The sequence below is a fragment of the Triticum urartu genome, chromosome 2, assembly GCF_003073215.2.
Source record: "Triticum urartu cultivar G1812 chromosome 2, Tu2.1, whole genome shotgun sequence".
In the NCBI taxonomy this organism is placed as follows: domain Eukaryota; kingdom Viridiplantae; phylum Streptophyta; class Magnoliopsida; order Poales; family Poaceae; genus Triticum; species Triticum urartu.
In genome coordinates, this window is record NC_053023.1 from 18,917,910 (window position 1) to 18,927,700 (window position 9,791).

The 9,791-nt window shown below is 41.4% G+C and overlaps 1 long non-coding RNA gene across 1 annotated transcript; it reads left to right on the top strand.

The window, feature by feature from the left end:
- The first annotated feature begins 2,505 nt into the window (after positions 1 to 2,505).
- On the top strand, positions 2,506 to 4,095 carry LOC125535235. Its single transcript, XR_007294598.1, has 3 exons — positions 2,506 to 2,757; positions 3,514 to 3,515; positions 3,879 to 4,095. It is a non-coding gene; the product is annotated as an uncharacterized LOC125535235 (long non-coding RNA).
- Positions 4,096 to 9,791: the final 5,696 nt, after the last annotated feature.

Genomic DNA, 9,791 nt, shown 5'->3' on the forward strand with positions numbered 1-9,791 from the left:
CAAAAAAATTCTGAATTTTTTTGACAACAAACATTGATGTCCTTTTCACATGCGTGCAAAATTTCATGAAAAAATGACATTCATGCAGGTCTTGGTGTAAAAGACAAAATCAATGCTCCAAAATGCTTTCGAAAACAGTTTTTTTTCGAGCATGATTTTGTCTTTTTTGCCGAGGCCTCAACAAATGTCATTTCATCACGAAAATTGGCATGCAGGTGAAACACATATCAATCAATGTTTGTTGCCAAAAAATTCAGATTTGTTTGAATTTTTTAAATATTTTTCTGATTTTACTGTAACAAATGGTGCATGTGAGCTCGAGCTCGCATACTCCATGTCCCTAGAATACGTCTATATATAGTCGTATGTAATCTATATTGAAATATCTAAAAAAAATACATATATTTAGGAACGGGGGATGTATATAGATGACCACGGCTGCAATTTTTATGTATCAAGTTTAGAAGAAAAAAGAAAATAAAGAAAAAATAAGGGCATGACAAAGGTCCTTGGCTATCAGTTTTTTGCGTTTCCGTGTTCATCGTATTTTGATGTGATCGATTCTGAGGGTGAATCCCAACAGGCTTTGTTGCCCTCATGATCTACTCCATCTGTTTATAAATATAAGATGTTTTTTTCCAATTCACATGTATATAGACATGTTTAAGTGTGTACGTTCATCCATTTCGGTCCCTACTTAGTCCACCTCAAAATATCTAAAACATCTTATAATTAGGAACGGAGGGAGTGAAATAAAATGGTGCTAGACTGTAATCTTCACTCTAGAGTCGGGACCAACAACGTCAGTTCCGTGGAGTACATTTTGAAGATGGCAAGGTTGCATCTCATCAGAGCTCATGTGTTGATTGCATATAGCATTGCAGATGCTACTGCGGTTAGAGAACTAGAGATATGTGCTTCTGCTCCCGTCAGTGGGGCACTAAAGGAAAAACTGGATTTGCACACATCTATGTGCACATAATCCTTATGAGAAACTGAACCATCACTCTACAAAGCTTGATCTCGCTGGAATCTGGATACTTCGCATTCTCCATGTCCTTAACGAACTGATCCTAATACCTCGCATGCCCAACGACTGCAATGATGTGGCTTTGTTCCTATATGATTCAGAATGGTAACTACATGAAAATAATCAAGTCACCCATACTGGCTACTCCATTGGTGTGTGCTATACTGCTATTGCTATGTATATGGGCTGAAAACAGGACTAGTCCTCCCTTATATTTACGAGTTCATCGCGCACAATTACCTAGGTCAACCAACCACAGTGGTCCATCTTTATCATAGTTACCCAATTCAATGAAAAAGTTAAATGGAATGCTGAGAAAGGAGATGCGTGAAGGACTTCTGAGTACGACAATGATATGAAAATAAAAAATCTTTTGGTTGTTTGAAACATCGCCGAACATAAATCTGTAGTGTAGTGGTAGCCTTTTTTTAGGGGGTGGTAGCCATGTTACAACATGTATAATGGCCTACTGTTAGAGGGTGGTAGCCATATAATGGTGTTACTCATATGCAAGGCACTTTTCTGGATTTTTTGTCATTTTTGAAGATGACATGGAGTACCTTTTCTGGATTTACAGAAATGGAAAAACACATGAATCACACATAATTATTGTTTGGGGAGAAAAGTCTACTTTTGGAACCTCAATTAATTGCAAAGTACTGCAAATTTCATCCCTCCACTGTAGATAAGACCTCTTCCAATGCAAAGGTGCTTAGATGAGGTGCTAAGTGAATTAAATACCTTAACAACTCAACTCCCCAATGCATAGATGCTTAACTTATTGTTGCTAAGCACACTTTATTTAATGAGTTTGCACCTAAAGTCTTTCATGCATTGGTTAAATTGTTTCATTTAAGTGGTTTGCCTAGGTTCTTGTGTTTGGCGTTGGTTCTTTCTGGGGTCACCAAAATGCTCTCTTCCCTTCTTAAATGTTGTGCCATGTCATTTTTTTGCTTATGTGTCATGCTTAGCATCTGTCCATGGTGGAGCACTAGAAAGGGTCTAAGACAATCTGCACCTTTAAGTTTTCAAACCCGACAAATTTAGTTTATCAATCTAGCCGACACTGTTTCAAAGCTGATCCAGAGAGATTTTGACTGGTCTTGGCCCACCTGGCAATATTTCTCTCTCTCTCTCTCTGGCTTTCGTTTTTCATCCGATGGCTTATAGGCATTTCATTGAGCAGTTGTCACGCGCCTGGACTGCCTCGTCCCGGCCATCTATGTGCCCTGTCCACGAGTGGCGGGGCACTACCGGCACCGGAGCCGGCTCGGTGGCCGTGCACGCCTTCCTTCACGGAGGTTTGAGGTGCTTGCGACACTCTTGTGGGCGGCTGGTGTCGCCTGCGCCCGCCACGTGGGTTCGGCCCACTATTATAAATAGTATGCACCGCATAATCACAGGAACTCGGACATACATTCAGTTTTACAACAATGGAAACCTGAGAAAATATTATAAATATTATAAATAGACTTTTTTCCTTCCTATTTGACTATAGTACCCTTTTTGTACCTGGAGAAAATTGTGAACCTTGGTTTCATTTTGACAATGGAAACCTGAGGAGGGGGTAGAGGGAGGGGGGGTGCTTCTTTGCCCTCCTGGAGAGTGTAACCTTCACTCGAGAGTCGATACCAACTGCTTAGTTGCACAGAGTACATTCGAAGATGACAAAGTTGCATCCCATTAGAACTTATGTGTTGACTCCATGTAGCATTGAAGATGCTTCTGTAGGAAGGGAATTAGATATATGCTTGAGCGTTCCTGATCCCGCGGCACTAAATTTACCAAAACTGGATGTCGTTAGAATGATGGTTCAGATAAACACTTGCTGACTCTAAAACTGACTGGTAGGTCCCACTGTAAGCGATGACGTGGCAACCATCACTCTAAGAAGCTTGATCTCGTTAGAATCTGAATCATCACTCTAAGAAGCTTGATCTCGTTAGAATCTTCAATGCACAGGATGTTAGATATATGCCACGGGATCAGATAAGAAGCTTGATCTCGTTAGAATGATGCACAGGATGGACAGTAGATACTGAACCATCACTCTAAGAAGCTTGATCTCGTTAGAATCTGAATCCTTCACCATCTGCTCATTCTTACTAAAGTGATCCCAATGCTTCCCATGCCCGACGACTGCCAGCGATGTGACCTTGTTGCTAACTGATTCACCACGCTGACACTCAGGACGGTGGTAACTGCATGGAAACTGTAGGGTACCTAAACTGGCTGCTCCATTGGTGTGTGTTATGTATATGGGCTAAAAACAAGATCGGTCCTACCTTACATTTATGATTAATTATGCACAATTACCAGATGGTTCACCTACCACAGTAGTTCACCATTATCATAGTTACCCCATTAAGAGAAGATAAGTGGAATGTAGGGAAAGGAGATGAGGGGAGGACACAACACAATGATACAAAAATGAACATATGTTTTGGTTTTCGCAAACATGGCCGAACAGAAACCATGATAAGAAGTGGTAACCATGTATACAACAAATATATGGCTGAGCATAGAAAAAAAATGGAAATTCACTGTTATGTCTGGTGGATTCTACTAAAACGAGTCTACATCTAGGAAAACGATGAAATAAGCCAGGAAAGGACTACAAATCTGTAGAAAGAAATCCCTTAAACAAACTACATCAGCAGCTCCCAAGTTCCTGCCATGAGGCAAAGTAAACGTTTGCTAGTTTGCTAGTAACCACCATCATTTTTTTACTGCTCGACTTAAATTCAAAATGGAGTGTGCAAGGCCTGGCTCAGTCGACAACAGTCGTTAAGCATGCGCCAGATCCCCCAAAGGTGAGGATAATCAAGAAGTTGCTCACTGACGACAGATCATGATGCTGGAATTATCCAATGAAACCACATGCATCTAACCTCTTCTTGCGACCTGACTCTACTAATGGACACCTGAAGTTACTAACAGACGCCACCTCCGAAGGTGGAGTGACACACATGGTCAAATCACTTGTGAAGGTGGAGTGACAGACATGGTCAAATCTCTGGAGGTTTGTCATATTCTACCAAAACCATGGAATCCCTTCTCAAATCACAGTTCCTTTATATATGTCAACTGAAGAGTTAGGTTGGGGCTGGACTACCGGCTGCCGGCGGCCTGGGCGTACCGACTACGGCGGCGGGTGAACAACGGGCGGCGTGGGGCGTTTTCATTGTCTAGCAGGGTAAAGGGTAAAGGTGGGTTCAGATGGGCCAGATGGGACAACCCGGTTAATTTTTTTGGTTGTCCAATGGAAACCCACTAAAGTGTCTAAGTGGGATGGGCTGATTGGTCTCGCTTATCTTGTCCCACGCTTTTCTTGATTCGTGCAACCTGAATTGTGAACAAAAGCAACACTGGCGACAAAACCATCACTCTGTGGACCTTGACCTCGTAGGGATTTGAATCACACAGCTGCAGAATTTTTTTGGTATGCTAGTTTTTTTTTCTTTTTACGGTCTTTATTAAAGCCCTGCTATACAAAGAAAGCAAACTAACTGTACGACTGGGGGCACCAATTTAAGCTGGCAGAACAGGAACACAGTCACCAGGGTCACAGCCAGTTGAGACGCTCCCACAGGCATCCCAGGGACTGCAGTCGGGAAAGGGGTTACAAAGCTGTAGAAAGAACTCACCTAAACAGGACTACATCACCGGCTCCCAAGTTACTGCCATGAGGCAAAATAAACGTTTGCTAGTTTACTAGTAACTGCCAGAATTATTTTACTGCGCCACTGAAGTTCAAAATGGTGTGCCAGGCACCACCTGGCTCAAGTGCCCACAGAATCGTTGAGCATGCGCCTGATCCTCCAATGGTGAGGATGCTAAAGAAAATTTCACACTGATGACAGATCATGACGCCAGAATTAGCCGTGGTCAAACGTGTCTTCGCGTAAGGCTTATTCACATGTACATTACACGCCTGTTTGTTAGGCGCGTATGAGGGGGGTCAGATCCCGAAATAAGATTTTTGGGTGGTCAATGGGCGAATTAAGTTTCTCCAGGAGTCATTTAGTAGAAATAATACTCATCCCTATAATGAGCATCCTATTTCACCCTGCATGCAAGTTCTCGCAGCGAGTATAGAAAGAATTAAATCCAAAGCAGAAACAATGCAGTCATGGCATGTTATCAGCTACTGCTCTAGTCACGATTCTTGTGTGTCGGTTAGGTGTATTTTTGGTCGGGCTCTTTCCTCTTCATATTTCAAAACTAAAAAGGCACCACGTGGCGGAGCTGCCAAAATTTCTTACTCTCATGCTTCATGAAAACATGCTATTACTCTCTCTGAATGTGCGGGCCTGAAGAAAAAGAATTCAGAAGTCAGACATGTGTTATTTGATTCAGAATTCATCAAATGGAAACAGTTCAATGAAAATGCCTCTATCTCCAAAAAAAATTGAAGATACCCCTTCAATCCTGTATCTTCTGAAGTACCATTGTTCAGGAAAAAACAAACAGTGATGGTATATATTTGGCTTAAATGTTGACAAGACATCCTTCGAATTTGATGTTAGAAACTGCCCTCACTCAGTTATACTGGAACTATGTTAGACAAACCTGCAGCGCCCGTCCTGGCAACCATCACGGGCAAACAGGCTTCGATAGCCAAACTGACGGCTTAGCAGGCGAATTGATAAACCACCAAACTGCAGGCTTGGCAGGCGACCTGGTTAACAAAAAATCTTAGAACAGCAGTGATATTCTTGCAAGACCAGACCTAGAACATAATCACAATCATCTCCGCAACCAGATCTTCCATCACCAACATCTCAAGGGCTTCTCTGAAACTATATTGCCACAGCATGAATCAGCAAGAGATTGGCGTTCACATTAGCATGAACATTTAGGTATCCTATGTTTGTTTAAGTTCTGAAAAAAAAGAACTTGAGAAAACAGTCACCAACAGGATGGTAGAACACAGAAACTACAGCTTATTAGTTACATCATTTCTAAATACGAGGTGAAATAAGATGCATCTGAAAAATGACATTTAAGTGGCTGGTGGTGATCCCATCTTTGATCTGTGTTGTTCCTTACTGATCCAGTGGCCTAGGACTGGAGTTTTCACTGGATACCTCACCAATCTTCAATGGTAGGAAAGATTTGATTTCAGAAAATACATATCCGTGACGTAAATAAAACACTAGTACTGATAAAGACATGCTCAATTATCACATGAACAAACTCTGTCAAGAACGCCATGCTCCTGAAGTGCCACACGCACAGCATTTCTCTAACATTATTACATGCCAACTCTTGTCGATACCATTGCAGTAAAAAGATTGTTAAAGGAAGAAAACCAAAACTTAATGTTCGTCTGAAACTATGAGCAGTGGCTCTACAGCCTAAAAAGCCATCTCTTCTGCTCAAGCTGGGCATCAAAAAAGCTTTCGACTCCATGCGATGGGACTACATTTCAACCAGAAACTACCCGCATTGACTCCACAGGCTGGACCGACATGTCTTCTGCTCGAGCTGGACACTAAAAAGCTTTTGACTCCATACAGATGTGACAGTAGCAGGATGCCTGGAGGCTCAGTTCAAGGAGCAGCTTCTCTAGTGGTGTGGACAAAAGCAACAACACTCTTGACGGAGCCAACACTCTACAAATGTCTACCGTTGTTACGGAAAACATAAAATCCCAATACCTCACATGCCTGACGAGTAACCAATGGAGCGAACCTTCACGCTAAATGACTGGTATCTCCATGAATCAAGACTCATAGACTGGCTGCTCGGTCGACCCGTGTTTGTTATGTGGGCAGAAAATAGGATGGACCCTGTGGTACATTTATGACTTGATTATACACAATTATTCATGATTATTCAATGGTTCACCTACTGCTGCTCTACTTGATCTTCACCACTCCATTCAAAGTAATTGAAATGAAAAATCTGAGCTTTTTTAACAAGAGACTTGCCTCCTATAGTTAGTAGAAACAAGAATATTATCTTAGCCATCCATGGACAATGTAAACATAAAGTATATTGTTTAGGAGTTCCCGGAAAAAGGAGTGTGCTGATAAAGTTGGTTGGGGTTTCATCTCTGTAATGAGCATCTTATTTCACCTCAGATGCAAGTTTTCATGATCTGCTATTAGCTCATGCTCAAGTCAAGATTCTTTATGTGTTCGTTAGGTGAGCTTCTGATTGTGCTCTTTCCCACTTCATATTTCATAATGCCAAAAGCCTCAACATGGCAGAACTCAGTAAATTCTCTTGTCTTCCATCTTAACGAAAATATGCAGAGAGTATCTAAACATCTCTAAAAAGAAAGCGCATGAATGAAGAAAAAGAAATCGGAGGTCAGACATGTGATAGTTGATTCAGTGAGTTATTTCATCAAATGAAATCAGTTCAATGAAGATGCCCCTTCAATCCGGTATCTTCTGAAGTACCATTGTGCAGGAAAAAACAAACAGTTATGCTCTTATATTTGGCTTAAAAGTTAAGAACTCCTTCCAGTTCGATGACAGAACACACAACTGCATTCATTCAGTTGTACTGAAAGTAACTTTATACAAACCTGCAGCTCCCCCACACCCGAACTTCACAGGGAAACAGGCTTCGGTAACTGCTGGCTTGGCAGGTGACCTGATAAAGCTATAATCTTAAGAGTTGCAGCAATGTTTCTTCCAGCAGTGGGACCAGAACATCAACACTATCGACTCCAGAACCAGATCTTCATCACCAGCACCTCAAGGGTTCCTCTGAAAATATATCGTCACAACATAGATCAGCCAAACGATGGCAAAAAATGCCATTCCACATTAGCCTGAACATATAGGTATCCCATGTTTACTGATGTTCTGTCAATGCTAAAAAAGAACTGGAGAAACAGTCACCAACAATCTCTAATGAATAAGGTATCAGCATCGGTACCCCCCCCCCCCCCCCCCCCTTGCAAATGAAAAGGGTATTTGAGTCTTCGCGTTATAATGGCCGGAGATATGTGAGTCAACACCAACTGGATGTTGCGTGTACTAGGACACCGCGGCAAGACGGGAGAAGCAGCTGCTTAGCTGTAGCGGAGAAAGAGAAACAACATATAATAACTACAGTCCTTTATATGCAGCAGGATTTCTGATCTTTACTTGAAAGATATTGTTCTATTTCATTGATTTGTTTTTTTACTTTCCACATGATTCGTGACTACATAAAGGATCAAATTGATCAACCGCGGCTGATCATCCCGGATTCAATGAGATCGCGTCCCCCTGTCGAACTGTCGTTATACCCCAGTCGATCTCTACTTTTGGCCACCCAGCGATCCACCCTTGTTATGGAAAATATCCCGATACCTCACATGCCTGACGACAGGCAATGGTGTGGCTTTCTTGCTGAATAACTTGGGTATCTTCATGAAAAACATCAAGCCTCAGAGACTAGCTGCTCGGTCTGATCCGCGTTTGTTATTTATGTGGGCAGAAAAGAGGATGGACCCTGTCGTACATCACTTATACACGATTATAAAGGCGTACCCAGTGCTGAAAGCTCCCACACAAGGTGGGGTTGGGGAAGGGAATTTCTAGACAGCCTTACCCTTGCATAATATTCTGCAAGGAGGCTGGTTCGAACCCAGAACCCATTTCCTTCATTACTTATACATGATTATTCATCAATTATTAAATTGTTCACCTACTGCAGTAATTCATCTTCGTTACAGTAAGTTACATGTTCAAAAGTTTTTAGATGAAAAATGTGAACTTTCTAAAAAGGAAAGTAAGATAAGAATTTAATCATAGTCGTCCATTGATCTTAATTAGAAGTTTTGAAAAGAATAAGGAGGAAATGTGTACTGATGATGTTCCCACTATGAGTTTAGAAAGAATTAAATCCAAAGCAGAAACAACGTAGTCATGATATGTTATTAGCTCCTGCTCTAGTACTAACTTCTGTTGGCTTGTTAGGTGTAACTTTCCCTCTTCATCTTTCATAATCTAAAAAGCCACCACATGGCTGCCATAAATTCTCTTGCTTGATGAAAAGATGTGCAAAGTATCTACAAATCTCTCAAAAGTAAAAAAGAAAGCATAGGACGGACGAAGAAGAAATCAGAGGACAGACATGTGCCATTTGATTCAGTGAGTTATTTCATCAAACAAAATCAGTTCAATGCAGGTGCCTCTTCAATCCCTTATTATATTGTAATGTACCATTGTGCAGGAAAACAAGCAGTAATACAATCTCTGTTTGGCTTAAAAGTTGATAAGAACTACTTTCAGTTCGATGCCAGAACACACAACCGCATTCATTCAGTTATACTGAAAGTATCATACAAACCTGCAGCTCCCCTCCTTGCAACCTTCACAGACAGACAGGCTTCGATCGCCGAAATGCTGGCTTGGCAGGTGACTTGGTAAACCAAAATCTTATAGTAGCGGTGATGTCCTTGCAGGAGCGGGACTAGAACATCGTCACTATCATCTCCACAACCGGATTTTCATCACCAGCATCTCAAGGGTTTCTCTGAAAATATACTGCCACAGCATGTATCAGCCAAAGAATGGCATTCACATGAGCCTGAACATTTAGGTATCTCATTTCTAATACAAAATCTTTAATGAACAAAGGTATCGGCAAAACAGTACAACTGCGAAATATTAGCTTTCAGAAATTACATACTCCCTCCGTCCCGAATTACTTGTCGCAGAAATGGATATATGTTAAGTGCAATCAAGACACTAGTATTCGACTATTCGTCTAAAAAAACTCTATTGTCACATGAACAAACCCTGCAAAGCAT